Genomic DNA, 19,853 nt, shown 5'->3' on the forward strand with positions numbered 1-19,853 from the left:
TAGTGATTCAATATCATTAACAAATATTATTAGCATTTTTTTCTAGTGGATCAGTGATATTACTGATGTAAGTATTCCATCAATTTGAGACTACAACTGTCCTATATCTTATCTTGTAAAATTCATGTCCCTGTTCATCCAGTCATATATTTCCTGACTGATAGCTTTTATGCAGCTGCCGACTCCATTGCCCTTTGTGTTAACCAAAATTTTGATTCTCTCAGAAAGATGGTATCCCAACATATAATTCCAATAATCCAATATATATTCCAATACATACTAAAATCAACAAGGCAGGATACTATTAATTAAATAACTATACATATATATATACACATGCATATATATACACACATATATAGATGAATAAACACATATACACAAATTAAGACTTTATATGTTTGTGTGTACATATAGATGTATGTATCCCCAAAACATAAGAATCTGTCACTACTGCATTGTATGAAAAATTTCTTCCTTAATTGTAGGGAAAAGTATGACTGACTACTGACTAAGAATACAACAGATACTTTTGTTTTGCCAATGCAATGAATCCAATAAAACATGTTATGGGTCCTCCAAGATGTTACTGAAAAAGAAAATCTTAGGAGCTATTCATTAGGTTAATACTAAAGGAAAATATTAAATATCTGATTTCAGAATCAATGAAAAAGCACTTATTAAATACCTACCACTCACTGTGCTAGGTAGGCCCTGAGGCTACAGTCCCTAGTGTCAAGGAGTTTCCATTTTATCAAGAGAAAAATGAGAAACAAAAAAATTTAAATATATACAATTTATATACAAATATATGCAATATGAACACAATGTAAAAGTAAATATAATGGAGGGCAAAGGGGGTGGGCAAAGCATAAAGCATTAGCAGCTAGGAGAAATCAGGAAAGCCTTCATGAGAAGGCAGATCTTGAGCAGACCTCTGAAGTAAGTTTGAGATTCTAAGATGCAAAGATGAGAACGGAAAGCATGACAGGAGAGTACAGCTTACAGCAAAGAGGCAGGAGACTTAATGATGTGTGTGAGGAATGGGATCAGTTTAAGTGCAACATATACACACACACGGGAAGAGTAACATGTAGCATGTCTGAAAAGATGCTCTGTGAAAGGCTTTAAATGTCAAACAGAAGAATTTGTATTTTCTCCTTAAGGGAACAGGGAGCCAATAAAGATTTTAGATTAGGGAAGTAACATGGGCAGGTTTGTACTTTAAGAATATCATAGGAATATAATAGCAGAAAGAAGGGGATGGATGCAAGAGACATTGATTGTGGGAAGAGAATCAACAATACGTGGCAACAGGGGCGGCCAGGTAGCACAGCGAGTAAGAGCACTGGCTCCAGTGTTGAGAACACCTGGAGATCGAATCCCGGGCTCAGACACTTAGCACCCACCCAGAAACACCTGGCCGTGTAACCTTGAGCAAGTTACTTAACCCCAATTGCTTAGGGGCGGCCAGGTGGCTCAGCGAGTGAGAGCACCGGCTCCAGTGTCGGGATGACCTGGAGATCAAATCCCAGGCTCAGATACTCAGCACCACACCCAGAAATAATAACTGGCCGTGTAACCTTGAGCAAGTTACTTAACCCCAATTGCTTAAACAAAAAAAAAATAAAAACAATACGTGGCAACTAACTGGATAGTTATGGTAGGGGACAGAGAGAAGTCAAACATGCCTCCAACAACACAAAAATGGTTAGAAGGTGGTAGCACCCTGAACAAAAATAAATCTGAAAGCAGGGTGGGCCTAGGTAGAAAGATAATTAATTCTTCCCATAAAAGCAAAGCAAAATGACAGAATAGAAAGACATAATGACAAAAATCACAATGTTACTAACAATGACTGCTGCCTTTAAATGTCATGCACAAATGATTCATCCTTCCAGATGGATTCTTATTTTTGTTTCACTATTCCTACTTCATCTTCTTAAAGTAAACTAATTCCCCAGATAAATATGGTACCTAAAACTGTGGCAGATAATGCAAATAAACAGCTGATTATTTGAAAATGAGAAAATTAAGTACCAATACAATTAACCACACATATTAGAGCTAAATATTTGCTTACTGGATACTGAAATTATTAATTAGTGAAAAATATGTAATATTTTAAAACTGACAAAGTCTGCTTAACCCCCCAGAAAAATTTCTATTGTCTCTACAAGTGTGAAAAATACATAATTGGTCAGAGGCCCTTACTTGTGCCTTTTGATGATCAGGTAGACCATTACCAATATTTCACCTAAGTAGCAGATGATCTGGCAAGGAGATGAAAATTTTCTAGCTCCATTTCTGTATCTCTGGTCTAAATACAACCAGTTGACAATTTCCAAGATTTCCCATAATGTACAAGAATGATATTTAGTCAGCTGTGAAATCCCTGCATATAGCAGGCAACCTTAATTCCTCCCTATAATAATAATTTAGTTCTCTCCCTTCGTTAGGGCTCTGGTGATTTCGACTTGAGTTAATGGAGAGGACTGGGGGAGGATGGGAATGAGGGAGAAACAAGGACAAGACTTAAAAGTTGACAGGACAGGGTTACAATGTAACTCTCTTATGACCTCCTTGCCTTCTTCTACCCTCTAGGCAGTGGCAGTGAACATGGTCACAATGCATAACACAACTGGAAAGATCTACTAAGGACCACTCAAAACTGAAAAATAGAATCGGTTGCTTAGTGGTAAATAAATGAAGTTATCCTGGGTTTCAGGTTAAAGGACTTGAAATTAAAAACATTCCTTGCTAAACTGCAATTCAAAAATTCCAAATTTACTCAAACCACATCATAATGGACATTTACAGCAAGATACGCAAGCACCCACTTGATCTTACTTCTAATTTTTATGTGGTCTTTTTTTTTTTTCAGCAGAAATTTAATACTTAATACAGTGTGGCTTATGGCACCAGAAAGGATTTTATGTGGCTCATTTCTGGCAGTTATGAACTTCCAAAACATTTTTCATATTATTTACCACAGGGATAAAATGTAAATGCTAAAGCACTATAAAATTAGAAGGCCAAAACCACCATTCCTCCACCTAGCAGCTACAGATCAATATCCTAATTGTTTTCCTTTTACATTTCCATCTGAATAACAACCAATCTTAGAAAAAAATATTTTAAAAAAGGGATGAAATTTTCTAAAAGAAGTTTTCATTTCCTGACTTTACAAAAATTGAAGAATACCTGGACTACTCTTTCTCACTCCCAAAACATTCACCATTCACTGAAATTATGCTATCCACTATTTTCTACCTCAAGTACTCTGCACTAGTCATGAGCAAAACCAAACAAAAGTATATGTGGATAGATTAGCACAAATATATAATCATTAGAGCAAAAAGCTCTGTTTAGTGTGGGATTGGATGCAACATCTTTGTACACAAATTGTTTTGACTAATGAGCAGTATAGTCAATAAGATGCAAAATAGAATCATCCAGAATTGATTTTTCTAGAAATTTGGAGTCCTAAATATATAGCATCACCAATTCCATGGCTTTTCAGGGTCAATTTCACTACCAGCTTGTACAAAATACATGTCTGTTAGCTACTCTAAGATTGAAGTTCTCTATTTGCAAAGTGTTTTTATTAATTTTTTTTCATTGAGGTATGTTATAATATTAATGGCAATAGCCACACTGTTCAAAATGAATAAGAATACTATTATTCTTATTTTCCCACAAAAAAATAACTTTCTTATGGAAACAGATTTCATTCCTTGATTACTGCCTGACATACTCTAGTAGCAAAAAAGCCAGGGAATTAGTGTGACCCAGAAACAGAAGGACTTTTCAATACACAGAGCTTAAATATAGCTTTGGCAAAGAACACAGCAAAAATTGCAGGGGAAGGAGCCACAAGCATCTCTACCAGTCTTGTAAATTCACAAAAGGATAGTAATTTTTGTTACATTTCTAACTACAAAAGCAATATTTGTAATGAGTAGCAGTTTGGGATATGAATATCTAATTAGACTTTAGTGTAAAGACAATAATTTCTTCTGAAGTCAGAAAGAATTTTTTCCAATTAGAGGCTGGGTTGTTTTTTGTTTTCTTAGGGAAGGAGGACTCTTTTTTTTTTTCCAGTGGGGTCATTCAACAGTTCTGGAGAAAGCAGGCAGAAAGCAGATCCTTAGTCTACTGGCAGCTTTTCCCATTTTTAAACAATTCCTCAGTTCAGATTCACAGCCACAAAGTTCAAAGGTCACTGGAGTCTTTGTATTCAATTCCATGGTAGTTACAAACAAACTTTTGTTCTTATTTCTTCAATGAAATGGGCTGCAACAACTACACTGATTGAACTTTACATCTGAAGCTTGCTTGAGCATTACTCAGCTGAAGGACCATAGTACTTCATTCAACCATAAATGATTAAATTTCTTTTTTCAAATAAAATAATTTGTTTACTGAATCACCTGTGCTTTTATTATATAAATGCCCCCCCAAAAAAACATTCTTAGCATCTCACATTTCATGATTCCTAAACAAAACACTGTCTTCATTTAACACTATTATGGCAAAAGATTTTGGTTTTTTCATGTTAAGCCATGTAGATCACTCAGTTAATAAGCATTTATTAAACTTATTATGTGCCAGGCACTGTGCTATGCACTAGGGATACAAAGAAACACAGTGACAGACCCTGCCTTGAGGAGCCATCAACCTAATGAGGGAGACAACATACAAACAACTACGTACAAACCAAGCTATAACCAGGATAAATAGGAAATCTTTATCAGAAGGAAGAAGGAAGGAAGGCATTAAAATAGAGAGATCAGAAAAGAGACTAGAAGTTAGGATTTGGACTGGGATTTAAAGGATGGCAGGGATGCCAGAAGGCAGAGATGAAGAAGAGCACTCCAGGCATGGGGGACAACCAGAAAAAATGTCCAGAGTTGAGAGATGTCTACTTCAAGGTAATAGCAAAGAGGCCAGTGTCACTATATCAAAGAGAACATGGTAATGTAAGGTATAAGAAGCCTGGAAAGTTGTCAGGTGGGGGGGGGGGGAAGTATGAAGGGCTTTGAACATACCCAACAGGATTTTATATTTATTTCCTGAAGGTGAAAAGGGGGAAAAGAACAAAAACTCTTTTTGTAAGTTTTTCAGTATGTGAAAACACAGACCTAAAAATATTTTTCTTGAAACAACACTGGATGCATGTAAATAATACAGTTCTAAAATGTTATTTTATGTATTTATGTAAATAAAATATTTTAAAGAAAACTTTTTAAATAACATTTTAAATCATAATTTGTTCTATGAAAGAAAGATACTTTTATGTAAATGTATTGGCCTAAAGCAATTAGGTCTATTTCATTTTATATCCTGACTCTATAACAGATAAGCAACTTATTACAGTAATATATAATAGAAATACTCTTTATTCCATATCCTAGAGACTTACTAAAAATAATTAAATAAGTCTATTTAAACACCTTAGGTGTCAAGTAATCTATTAAAAAGACCTTTTTTTTCTTTTTTTTTACAAATCTCGATCTGTGGGGCAGCTAGGTGGCGCAGTGAAAAGAGCATCGGCCTGGGAGTCAGGAGGACCTGAGTTCAAATGCAGCCTCAGTCACTTAACACAAAAACTAGCCATGTGACCTTGGGCAATTCACTTAAACCCAATTGCCCTCTAAAAAACAACAACAAAAAAAATCTGGATCTACTTATCTGAATGTGTTACATAATAACACTCTTCTAAAATGTTAGGAAAGACTTTTTTACACTATGAAGTCTCTATGTGGCAATGTAGTCTAAGAACTAACATGGAAAATTCACCTAAAAATCTCTAAAAAGTAGGTTTTAAGGCAGGTCTGCACAACATACGGTACAATGGTTTTGTATTTTGGGAGACCTGAAAAAAAGGTAGAGGATGTTAAAGAAAGGAGAGATGTAATGAGTGCTTTGTCCATGCCCAACTTAACCTGCCTTCCACTAGTCACTACTGCGCCGATGATGTAACTTGGTGGGTAAGTTACTACTCCTCTCATGTTTGTCCCATGACCAGTGCAACCAACCATCAGTCTGTCTCTAGTCTGAGAGAAGCAATTTCATGAAAAATAAAAATCTTAAATAGTAAGTATAATAACTGATATTAATTGAAACTTCCCCTTTTTTGATATGGTTTATTTGCAAAATAGTTTAATCATTAATTATACCTTTACTTGAAAAGTGAGCCACTAAAAATCTATCTTCAGCCCAAAGGAGTTTTAGCCTATTTTAATTTTGGCCCTTACCTATGGCCAAGTTGTACAGGTCTGTTTCAAGAAAATAAAATTCAATTAAACTTCAAAAAATCTTCCAAACTAGTGAGAAAATCAAACCAAGATGATGATATAAAAATTATGCTCTAAATGTTTCCTGATCCTGTGCAAAAATAACACATGGAAAACTATATGATTTTAACAGAACCAGAAGAAAGAAATCTTGGATTAGAATCCCAACTGAGATACTTTGTGAGTGTGCAAAAACAAGTAAATGAACCAAAGATTGTAAATGCCAACAGAAGAAAAGCTAAGGAAAAGTTTCCTCCACATACCCAAAACTTTCCAGAATGATTCTTGACAATAACATAAGATTCTTCTCAAATGAAAATATTACCTAATATTTTCTTAGCACCAACAATGTATTAAATTCCATACTCCGTAAATGAAATAGGCTCAATTTAAACAAGATAAACAGGATTAAAATAAGGAAGGAAATAAAGTTAAAGGTAGCCATGGTTTTGTGGGAGAGGAAGGAATGGATCAGAAACATATAGTTCAGCTGAGTCAAAACTGGAACCAAGATGGCTCTGGACAGGTTTAACAAGAAGTTTGAAGGTTAAAAAAAAAGGGTTGATCTAATTTAATAGACAGAGAAAATATACATTTCCATAAATTATGGAAAGAATCCTAAGTTACCAGTGTCTTCATTTGTAGAAACACTTCAAACTCCACAGGAAAACAAGTGAGGATAGGGCAGAATTAAGAGAAAAATACTAAGGAGGGAACAGAATAGTTATAAACAAAACAAACTTTCTGATCCTGAATAAGAAGGGAAAAAAAAGAAAAAGAAAATTTAAAGGGGTAACTTAGATTGCCTCTTTTACAACTGTGGAATTGTACAACTGTACAATTTGTACAACATGAATGCAAAGGAATATTATGCTATAAGAAGTGATGAAAAATTATTTCTGAGAATCTTGGACAATAAGGATAATGATTTATACAAAGATATCAAACTCTGATATAAGCATGTTACCCACCTTCTAACAGAGAGGAGATGAACACAAGATACAGAAAGATTTTGGCATTTTTTTTTTGCTTTTTTTTGGGGGGGGGGAAACTGGGATTAAGTGACTGGCCCAAGGTCACATGGCTAGTTTTTGTGTCAAGTGTCTGAGGCCATATTTGAACTCAGGTACATCCTGACTCCAGTGCCGATGCTCTCACTGCGCCACCTAGCCAATCCCAAGATAGGCATTTTTTAGACATGCTTTTGCTTCACTATGCTTCTGTTACAAAGTTTATTTTTTCCTTTTTCTTTTTTTTAATTGACAGGAACAGCAACAATGATGAAAAAAGAGGGTCACTTTTTTGTAACATATTTTAACAATTCACCACAGAACATAAGTTCAGAAGGAAGTACAAAAAAGCAGGACAATTTGAAAGTAACATGTAGAATGTATTAAATACTTTTAAAAAGTAAGTAGTATGAAATGGAGATCCATACTGCCATACAGAATCCTCTTTTTGTGTTCTGCTGTGGGTACTGAAAACCTTTTATTGGTGATAAAGTTCAGAATTTTAAAATAAATTTTTAAAAATTGTAAAGGATGGTGGTCATCAGAGAAGAAATGAGAGTACAAGGAGAGATAGAAGATGAGAGGGAAAAAGAACGATCCAGGAGTCAAAATTTCAGAAAAAAGAAGAGAAGAAAAGACACAATAAACATGTCTGGCATTAGCAAAGGAAAGATCATCTCTTTATTAGAGACTAGAATATGATATGAGTTTTGAAGCACAGGGGAAAAGAAAGAACAAAATTCTAAACAGTCCCTATAGGGACTACTGACTAATGCCAATCAAGAAAGAAAAGGACTGCCATTTAGAAGTGAGCACCCAAGTAAGATTTCACAACAAATTTTTGGAGGACCCAGTTGATGGGTTATGACTTTCTCCAGCAGCATTTATCAGTCTTTGGGAAGACATGAGCAGAAATAGGACAAGGAATAAGGGGAAGAGAATGGAAGGAAATAAACATTTATGGCACAGTGCATAGAGCACTGGCCTGGAGTCAAGAAGATCTGAGTTCAAATCTGATTTCAGAAACTTAATAGTTGTGTGACTCTGGGCAAGTCATTTAACCCATATTTGCCTCAGTTTCTCATCTATAAAATGGGGACTCAATGAGAAGGAAATAGTAAAACCACTCCAGTATCTTTGCCACCAAGAAAAGGCCACAGGGTCACAAAGAGTTGCACCCAATTGAATATCAACAACAGAAATTACGGTTTTAGGGAAGCTTGGTGGTACAATAAAGAGAGTGCCAGGCCTGAAATCAAAAAGACTCATTTTCCTGAGTTCAAATCTGGTCTCAGACACTTACTAGCTGTGAGACCCTGGACAAGTCACTTAACCCTGTTTGCCTCCATTTCCTTATCTATAAAATGAGCCAGAGAAGGAAATGGCAAACCACACCACTATCTTGGCCCCCCAAGAAAACCCCAAATTGGGTCATGAAGGTTCAGACAGGACTAAATTGACTGAACAAGAACAACAAAAGCATTGTTAAGTACCTACTATATTCCAGGCACTGTGCTAAGTACTTTACAAATATGACCTCATTTGATCCTCACAACAGCTCTGAAGTAAGTGCTTTATTATTATACTCGTTTTACAGTTGAAGAAACTGAGACAGACTGAAGCTAAGTGATTTGCTCAGGGTCACACAACAAGTAAGTGCCTGAGGCCTAATTTGAACTCAGGTTCTCCTGACTCCAGTCCCAGTGTTCGATCCACTCTGCTACTTGGTAGAGATACAAAGGTAGAGGACTCTAAGCCTATAAATTACAGAGAAGGTACTGATCTGCATTGGGAGGTAACATTTCTAGCCAGAAGTTCTTTACATAGATGAAGTCATAAGCAAAGGAAGTTGGCACTCATTTTTTTAACTGCCATACCACACTACAGATTCACATTGAGCTTAGAGCTCACTAAAACCTCCAGATTTTTTTCAGCTTTTTTCAGTTGCTTGCTAAGACACTGCTAATTTAATCTTTCTCAAGCTACTGAAGTTGATTTTCTAAACCTAAAGACTTTTATCCCTATTAAATTCAGTAATATTAGATTTGGCTCAATACTCTAACCCATTAAGAACTTTTTTGGGGAGTGACTAGGTGGTACAGTTGAATAGAGCTCCAGCCCCTGGAGTCAGGAGGACCTGAGTTCAAATCCGGCTTCAGACCCTTAACACTTACTAGCCGTGTTACCTTGGGCAAGTCACTCAACCCTAATTTCCCTGCCCTCCCCCCCCCAAAAAAAAGCAAAAAGAACTTTTTGGATGTTGTCCAATGTTTTTGCTATCCTTCCTATCTCTGTATTACCTGAATATTTAATAAATATATATATAAGCCTTTGTCTAAATCACTGATAAAAAAGATCTAAAATGAAGTGTCTCTAGGATACTCCATTAAAGAAGTGCTTTCAAGAATTTTGTCTAATTCATTTACAGTCTCTTTGCAAGGGGAGACACAAAAGGCAACTGAAAATGTGGGCAAACCAAATGTGATCTGTATTCCTTCTGTACCTCCACACCATTACTGAGCCACTTCATTAGCATTTCAATTAAATCACTATGTAAAAATATGTAGAAAAATAAGTCCTTTTGGTCTATCACGTTCTCCAGAAAGGCAAAGACTCCTAGGATTGTCGCTGGAAACCACAAAAGCAATATATAATCAGACCCCCTGTTGTGCTTTCCAACCCTAAAGGTAAGTCTTTACCTAATGTAGCTACAGATGTAGCTACAAATAATATGAATAGAATGCCTAAAAGAACAATGGACTCAGCAGTTACCTGACAACTTGTATTACTGGAAAAAGTTCTTTTCCACTTCCATTTTCATCATGTGCCTCTTTCTCATAAATGTCAAAGAATGTGAAGGCATGATCTCCTGGGCAGTATCACAAATCTGTTTTTTTTTATAAAATTAGTGAAAGTCTGAAATAACCTTTTCTCAATTAGCTTTCTTGGTCTCCAGAAAATCATCTATCTCCAGACTCTTAGAATACTCTGAACTGCCTCCACCATTCAAAACATAATCTATAATTTCTGAATCACTAACAAAACAAACCTTCTCCTGAGCTTTCCTCCAGTCTTTTATCTTACTTGCACCATTTTCTCAAAGTGATAAAAAAAAAATTATTAGAGCTAGGTAAAAATTTGAAGGGAGAAGGGTAAGCAAAAGAAGATGATACCATGCCATAAGAAACATTAAATATTATACTTTTAACATTATTTTAATATTAAAGCTGTTAAAAGCTAACATTTATAGTTCTTTAAGGTTTGCAAAGCTTTTTACAAATATTATATCATTTGATCCTCACAACTACCCTGGGAGGTAGATGCTATTATTATACCTATTTTACAGATAAAGAAACTGAGGCAAAAAGGTTGACACCAGATAGTAAGTGACCTTGTTAAGGGGTCCCCTGAACTTCTTTTTGAATTGTCATATTTCCCAGAAACACTAGACCCAGACCATAAAATAGGCCCTGAATGTGTCGAGGACAAAGCCCCCCACCTGAATTAACGTAATGTGCTGTTTGCATCCCAAGCTGGACTCCCAGTGTGTCCTTTGGAAATAAGACAAGTGCCAGATATTCTGAATAAGCAGGCCATCCTAACTTCATAGTCTAGTAGTTCCCAAGGGAAAAGAATTGACTTTTGCCATCACCCTGCTCCTCCCCTCCAGGAGGGGTTTTGTCCTTTTCTCACTTTTACTGCACCTTTCCCCTTCCATGCCACACCCCTTCCTGACATCTCCTCCTTCCTTTGTCCTGCTGTTACAAAAATGCAAACTTCTGTATGGATTGTGAACTGTTTGTTTTCTTCCATGCATGTTCATTTCTCTTCTAATAAACCTAGTTTTCACATAAGTTTCATAAAGTTGTGATTACCTGTTGACAGGCTGTATTTGATAAGAGGTCAATTTACACTGGGGACTCCAGGTCCAGTGCTCTATTTACTTCCCCCTGCCCCTAGCTCCCTCATATTATATTATGTTATTCTTTAAAACCTGCATAATAGATCAAGCTTATTAAGAAATTTATTCTGTGATAATTAGCCACATCTTGGTCCACGGAATGAATCACACACTTCCAGACACTAATCCTATGTCCCACAGGATAAGTGTTACAGTTGCCTTGCCTAGGCACAGACTGACTTACCTATAGCTAATTATTAGCTTTCAGGAAAGCATTCTCTTAGCCCTTCCTCGCCCAAATACAAAGCTTCTCCTTCAATAATGTGCCTTTAGTGTGGTACAATGCTGCCCTTCAGAGATGCTGAGGTTTAAGTGTCTATTTGCCACTCATCTCCAGATCAAAGATCCACTTCATCATCTGTCTCTTCATGATAGCTCTTTTCTCTGCCATTAATATCTGTTTGTACCCTGTCAACACTCTGTCTGTGGCTCTCTTCTCGCTGTTTTCCTTCTGAGTTTTTTTTTTTTTTCTGTCTCCTATTACTTGTCCCATGCTTGTCAGCATGTGAGTAAAAAGGCTGACCTTTGGTACACAATGTCAAAAGCAACAGAATGCAGTTTCTCTTCCAGTAAGACCACCACAACTCAGGATGCTTAATTTTCAGGTCTTCTTTAAATGTGATAATTTATCATTTCACTTGCCCTTCTCTGAACCATCTTTCTTGAGGTATAGCAACTAGAATAGTACAATTTTCCAGGTGTAATAAGAGCATTCTGCCCCCATACCCAACAACAACATTAAAGTGACCAGGAGAAAGACTTACCAGGGGCCACAATGTCACATATCCTTCCACTTCATCCTTTGCAACATCAGCTAAAGCAGAAAAACTCTACTCACTTTCACTCCCTAAGCCTTCAAATCCCATGGTGACTAGACCTTTTTCCCAGCTCTAGGAAAGCAAGTTTGCCCTTAATATAGATAATTTATAGAAAAGGTGGTTTTTTTGTTTGTTCATTTTTTGTTTAGGCAATGTTATTAAATGAAAGAAAACTTAAATATTAAAAGCTAACATTAAAAGAACCTTAATCAAGACCTCTAGATATTAGTCATGTCTATTTTTTGGACAAAATGGGTTGTGTTCTTATTTTTTCACACCTAGAAAGGATACTTTAGATTCTGACACAAATAACACAGAAGGCTTCAACAAAATGCAATATATTTAAAGATAAGAAAGTTATGATATAACCCTAGCCCCATTAAAACAAGACACTTTTTTTTTCCCTTAAGGAAGGTCCAAAATAGGACAGATACATAAAAAATCAGTTTACAAGCAAAGGAATAGCTCCATAAAAAGTAGAAAAATCCAGTTCCTGATCAGCTATGATTAGCCAATTAGCAAAACTAAAATAAAACAAAGAGGAAATTTATTCAAAACTACCATAATAATCTTTCAGAGGCTAGAACATTAGGATTACGATAAAGGAAAGATATAGGAACTAGACCTGTGATTTCAGGGAATTCCTAAGTGGAGAGACTCCCACTATCAATTCAAGTAGCCACTTTCTCTGCAACTTAAGTCTTAAGACTTGCATAGAGCCCTAAGAAATTAAATGACTTGCCCAAGGTCACATAGCTAGCATGTGTCAGAAGCAGAAACTGAACCTGAGTCTTACAGTTCTCTAACAAACATTATGTTAGGCTCTTGTCTATATTAAGAAAACATTATTTAGATCAGAGTCTATATTAGATAGAATACACTGGTGCTGAGTAAAACTGTAAGAGATTCGAACAATCTGGACTGATTTAAAATGGTTTTCAGCAGTCACCTATCCTTATAAATGTAAGTAAAAACTTCGGCTCTACAGACAAGGCAGAAATGAACAACAGGTCTAATATGGACCCACCCATAAGGTATTTCCAACCCTTTCTATGGCCACAAAGATTCTGTTTAGAGCTTTATAAAGATGATTTAATTTGAGTTTCATCTCCTCTGGGTTCACCTCTCATGGAAGTGAGGTCAAGCAGGGAAATGCACCAAAGGCCAGCAGAATTATGGAAAAAGACAAAAAGTCTGGATAATCATATTCTTAGTATCAGCCCCAAAATAACTGAAAACTGACTCAAACAACAGAAACCTTATGTAATTTTCAAAAAAAAATATGAATTGATCATGGAATTTTAAAGATGGAAAAACTATATGTATTATGCTCTTGAAGTCTTTAGCTTTCTGCATCTAGTTTAATAAAACTTGACTAATTTGAAGACATTAGATAACTACCCTTAGCAATTTAATCAATTTAATACTATGCTGACATAGATCAGTTGTACAAAATCTAAAATTGATACTATGTTTACACTTGAATATCTATCATATAGCATCCATATATTATGTATGTAAAGTATACCTACTTTAGGGTTAAGTTCTATAACTGACCACCCAAATAGCAGTTTTAATTTAGTCTTTTACTATTGAATCCTTACTTCCTTTTTCTTCTGATGCCATATTACTGTAAGAGCAGCCCTAACTCTTCCATGTATGTGAAATGTGCCTAAACATGTAACATCCCAACCGATACTGTAATACCTGGCACAACAGAAAAAACTACATATGTGTGTGTGCATGTATGTGCTAATATGGTATGTATATGTGTTTCTGTAGGGGTATATATATGTATGTATATATAGTTGCATGAAATATTTAGGAGTACTTTGCCGGGAAAAAATTACAACATTTACCTACAAGGTACCAGCAAAGAAAAGTGAGAGAAAGGGGGCAAAACTTCAAGGATCCCAATGAACATTAAAAAGTCTGACAGCTGAACTACTTTGCAAAAAGTGTTAAGCCCTATCTTCCCCCCCAACAAAAAGTTATATAACTGAAGAGTCTTACAATTAACTATTTCCTCTCTGATCTCCTTAACAGTTCTACCTTAATCAACCCTCTAACTAATTCCAGTTTATACTCTCCTTTATTACTATAAACTGGGTTTCCACCCCCAGCCACTATACTGGCAAGCCTCTGTCCAAAGTGCTGCTTTATTTCATGGATTCCAATAGAGATGAGGGTAAGCAGAAGATAAATGACTTGAGTACAGCTCTTGCCTCATTGGTATCTACTTGTTCTAATACAGCATCTCCATATATCCAATTTCATGCAAAAGATCAGGCTCCAGAGGATCACTGAAATACAAGTCCACAGCACTATAATGTCAGATAATTTACAACCAAGATCATTGAAAGGATTCAACATAATGAGCCTTCAAAACACTTTGGAATCAGGCTTTGGCAACAATTAAATCTATAAACTATTTAGTTTATCCTTAAGAACAAGCACCAAATGTCAAGACCTCAGGTTGGACAGACTTGATTTACCCAATAAAAATCTGGGGGGGGGGGGGAGAATGTATAAATAATTATAGCTGCTACTCCTTAAAAGTCTGTCCTTTTTCAATTACGACAACAAATTAAACACTAAATCAGAACTAGTGAATTCCATGGAATCTAACTTCATCACCATATATAAGCTTTTTTTTTTAAAAAAAAACCGTCCATTGGAAATATGAACACATGTTGCTCACAAAGGCATCCACACAAAAGGGTAAGCCTACAAAAGGAAAGCTCTCTGACTTAAAAAGGTCTGAAATTAGTCCAAAATAGACTTCGGGAAGGAAAGCCATAAGTGACCCAGGGTATAACTACAGCTACCAGTTATCTCCCTATGAAGAATCATAAGAGGGCCTCAGGCAATTTAAAATAACACTAATTCGGTGTGCAGATCGAAAAGGAAATTATATTTATCCCTTAAAAGGTAATAATTAAATTGCATCCTAGAAATCCCGTTGAATCTTCCACCTCCACTGTCATTAAGCTTCAACTACCAAGGCTGTTAAAGTTAGGAAAGATCCAAACTCTGACTTCGGGTGTGAAACCATGTTTAATTTTTTTTTTAATCTACTTAACCTATTACCATTTGTTTCTGTTTACAAAATGTTTTAAATAGATATTCGGTCAACACATGAGGTAGCAGCTTACTAAACTATAAAACAGAACTGAGTGAGAAAGGGAGATGGAGGTGGATGGAAATTCACGTTGAAATAAGGAGTCGCCAATAGAGCCGGGATAATAATATGACAACCACTTCCCTCTATGAGAGAAAGAAAGGAGGACGAGCTCCACCGCAGGAGTCCCTGAGAACACTGTCATCTTCCTCAAACTGGCTCCCACATGCACAGGCATAGCACCGGGAAGGAGGAGACAAACCTGCAATCTCTCCCGTGGGCAGCAGAGGCAAACCACCGGGAGAGCCTCTCCCGGGAGCTTCCGGTCTCCCGGGGTGGGGGGATGAAGGAAGGGGGGGACCCCCACTTCCTCGACTCCTGGAGAATCGCTATACGGCGTAGTAGAGACTCTATCCTGAACTGAAAACCCCAAATGAAAGGAGGGGGTCATTCAGCTGGCTTTGCAACTGTCCAGAGGCACCAGGGTGGCTGTCGGTTGGTAGTTTTATGGGTTTGGGTTTTTCGGGTTTTTTTGGGGAGGGGGAGTGAAAGCAGAGGAAGGTCATTCCAAGCACCTATCCACTACCACGTCCCCAGCCCCCATGATTTAAAAGGCAGGCAGGGAGCGGACCACCTTGGTTGTAAAATTGATTTTAAAACTCGATTGCGCCTGGAGGGCGGGAGGTCGATGCTCCCTCCCTCTGCACACGCATACACGCATGCACATGCATGCACGCACACACACACACGCAAGCACACCCCCCCCCCCCCCCCCCCCCCCCCCCCCCACCTCCCACACCCCCCACCCCCCCTTCGCCCTCGCCCCGGTGCTTACCCCGACCCCCGGCCCCGCCGCTGCGCCGGGCCGCCCCTGCGCCCTCGCCGCCGCCGCCGCCGCTCCGTGTCTCCGGCCCTCGGGGGGCGCCGGGGCTCCCGCTCCTAGTCGGCCGCCTCAGCCGCCCTCCTCCGCGGCAGTTCTCGTCACCGTCACCGAGGGGATCCCCGGGTGGCCCGGTTGCGGCACCGCTCTCCCAGCCTAGCGCCCGGCGGCCGCGGGGAGCCGCGGGGGCTCGGCCCGGCGCCCCATGTCGCCCTCCCCACCCCCGAATCGGGGGGGCGTCAGACCCAGGCCCGCCCCGCAGCGCCCGCGACCCTCCCTGGGCCAAATGCCCCGCGCAGGGGCCGGCTCTCGGAGGGGGCGGGGAGCGGATTTCGGTAGAGGGGGTTCGCCCCTCACCCCTCTCAGCCCCCTGCGGAGCTCTTCTGGATCGCTCCCGCCCACTGGCGCACCCCCCCACCCGGGCCCGCCTGATGCCTCTTCTTCCTCCTCCTCCTCCTCCTCCTTTTCCCTCCTCCTCCCACACCCGAGACTCCGGCAACTGGGAAAAGCAGAGCGCGCGGCCGCGGCCTCCAGTGCGAGCACGCGTGCTGGAGGGAGGGCGAGAGCGGGCGCGCGCACGGAGGCCTCGCCTGCTGTTGTCCCGGGAACGCACGTGGAACTGGGAGAGCGCGCGCCAGACGAGCTGAGGCCGGGGCGCGCCGCAGACGGGAGTGGGGGGGCGGGGGGCGGGGGTCTCATGGAAGTGGAGGCGTCGAGGCCCACGCTCAGGTTTGGGGGAGAGGGCTGTGCAGGGCCTTGTGACTTCTGGGGGAAACAAAAATGCAGCTGCTGTTGCAGCAACAGCAGGAAAAGCGATCCTAAGGGAAGTGGACAGTGGTTTAGCTCCTGTGCAGAGATGCCCTCCTCATCACCGTTGTTCTGCTTGTTAGGACACTTTGTCACTTTATGAGAAACAAAACACACACACACACACACACACAAAATTGACAGTGCTGCAAGTTGAGACGACTCCAGTCTTTCCATCTTGTATAATATTAGGGTGTTAGGTATCAGCCCGTCTTCCTTATTACACATAGTGGGGCCCTAGAAGTCCCTACAATTGGCTTCGTGCCCAGTAAGGATCAGATGATTGAAACTGGCCAATATGTGAAGTAAAGAGAAGGGGTATCCAGGGAGGAGAAATAGGCTAAAAAGCTCAGAAGACTGTAAGTTGGATAAAAAGAAGGGGGAGTGGAGGAGAACAACTATTTCCCCTTCCTCCCAACTTTGGTGGAATATCCCTGTCTCTTCCCCTACCCCTTCCCCCTTTTAACAGCCCTTAACGTAGGATCTCTGCAAAACTTTGACCTTAGAGAAATATCATCTTTACAAGGTGATATAGGAAAATTAAAAGAATGTTTCATCCAAGATTACTCCTTTCATTTTTCTTTTATTTATGTATTTTAACAAGTTACACAAATTATTATAACAAAACAATCATATTAGGCTTAGCCCTCATATTTTCTTTAACCTTCAGGCTAACTAATGCCAAAATTACTGCATACTGCAGTGGTTTGGGAATTGCTAAAGAACATTACCAATTTTTCATCTTACCAGTGTGTTCTACATCTTAGATTATTAATTGAGCATTTCATGCAAATAATAACAGCGATATAAATATAAAACATAGGCTTGCCCATTACATGTTAACAATACTAGGTGTCAAGGAGACAGCACATCAGTTCTATCCCTGGCCAGAAATCGAATGGGGGAAATTTACAAGAATCCTGCCCAGTTGAGAGCTGCAGTGGAGTCAGTTTTTTTGAGATCAGGATTCTTGAAATTTTCCACCATGGAACAGCCAGGGAAGGAGAGACTGTTAGTGGAGGGAAATGATGAATGGAGTCCATCTCAAATGTATGCATCACTGCCCTCTACTGGTATCAATTAAATGCACTCCATGATCTCTAGGAGCCCTGCTTGCAAGTCCTTGAGAAATAAGTAGCAAGGTAAACCATGAGAACAGTTTAAAAATTGTTCTTCAGCTTATAGGTTTTTATTAAGACTGGTCAAAAGTCCAATCTAATGTACCACTTCTTAAATTTGCAACAGCATATGTTCTATGAGGTACAACACATTTTTGTTTCAAAGCATTGTCAATAGAAGTGAGGAAAACTGGAATTTGTACTTCCATTGGTAGGATTGAGTTAGTATTGAACTCATATCTACCATAATACTAACATGAAATCTTGGGTAGACAAATTATTCCACAATAGGTCCCAGTGTCTTGACCACTTTCAACCCAGGATATGACATCTGGCTATTTTCTGTTCAATAAGATAGCATCTCCCATTGCATTTGTGTTGTTCAGTTGTGAACAACTCTTTGTGACCCCATTTACTATTTTCTTAGCAAAGATACTGGAGTGGTTTGCCATTTCCTTCTCCAGCTCATTTTACAAATGAGACAAACAGAGTTAAGTAACTTGCCCAAGGTTACACAGCTAGTAAGTAAGTGAGACCAGGTTCGTAATCAGGAAATGATGAATCTTCCTGACTTCAGGACAGGCACTCTATCCACTGTGCCATCTAACTGCTGTACATTTATAATGACTGAAATTTGAATGAGTAAAACTCAAAAGAAATGAGTCCTATATTAAAGTTCCATTTGTATATATGAATGTAATGTATGTGTCTATATATGTATGTAAAATGTGTATCTATGTACATACATATTCAACAGGCATTTATTAAGCATCTATGTGCCAGGTACCATACTGTGCTTTGAGGGTATAAAAACAAAACAAAACATTTCTTGCCTTCAAGAAAGTTCATAGAAACATAGACATACACACATACATACACTATATCTATGTAGACAGATGATGGATAGTATAAATATAAGGGGAGGGACCTGTGGCTGGCCTTCAGGCCACATGTGGCCTTCTAGTTCCTCAAATGTGACCCTTTGACTGAATACAAACTTCACAAATCCACTTAATAAAAGGATTTGTTTTGTAAAACTTGGACTCAGTAAAAAAAGTCACACCTGAGGAACTCAATGGCTACATGTGGCTTCAAGGCCAAAGGCTTCCCACACCTGCACTAGGCCTTTAATTCCACTAACATAGGGAACTCCAGGATGAGGAAGCTCCCTCTACCAATTCTAGTCAGCATCTTAGAGAAGAGCCTGGAACACTAAATTTGACTGGACCAGTATCATACAGCAAATTTGTGTCAGAGTATGTAAACACATGTAACATGAAAAAACACATGCAAATAAATATAGAATACATACTAAATCATTTTAAGGGGGATGATACAAGGTTAATATGAACTGCATTTTGTTAACAATACAATATGGTTACCAGAGGACCCTATGGAAGGGTAGAGTAGAGTAAGTTGAGATCTCAAAATATTTTAGTCATTTTCATAACTCAGTGTATTAAAATTATATGCACTTATAATCATGTACAGCTAAGAATTGTTGACACAACATTTACATTTACAATGAAGGATATTATTTTTTTTGCAATGACACTTGCCATTAGACATTCATAGTTCAACCATTTGTAGCCAATATAAAGAAAACCAAAGGGGATGGGAAGTACTTTAATATATGATCACATTACTCCATTAAAAAATCTTCAAGAGTTCCCCAGTGCCTACCAAATAAAGTCAAATCTTTTGGTTTTGGAATTCAAGGCCTTCCACAATCTAACTCCAACCTACAATTTATAGGTTTACTTCTTCCTATTCCCCTTTACGCTCTAATTAAACTAGAGTACCCTCTGTCTACTGAATGTATCTTGCACTTTTCTTCCT

The 19,853-nt window shown here is 38.6% G+C and overlaps 1 protein-coding gene across 1 annotated transcript in view; it reads right to left on the reverse strand.

Annotated features, from left to right (window-relative positions):
- ARHGAP32 (Rho GTPase activating protein 32) overlaps positions 1-16,063 on the reverse strand; it is a 423,257-nt gene extending 407,194 nt beyond the window's left edge. Inside the window, exon 1 of the mRNA XM_069079883.1 lies at positions 16,045-16,063. The gene's annotated coding sequence lies outside the window, so the exon portion shown is untranslated. The remainder of the gene's footprint in view (positions 1-16,044) is intronic.
- Between the last annotated feature and the right edge of the window lie 3,790 nt (positions 16,064-19,853).

Source organism: Petaurus breviceps, unplaced genomic scaffold (assembly GCF_028583685.1).
Source record: "Petaurus breviceps papuanus isolate PSGF00001 unplaced genomic scaffold, PetGlider_PUasm1.0 91133, whole genome shotgun sequence".
Taxonomy (NCBI): domain Eukaryota; kingdom Metazoa; phylum Chordata; class Mammalia; order Diprotodontia; family Petauridae; genus Petaurus; species Petaurus breviceps.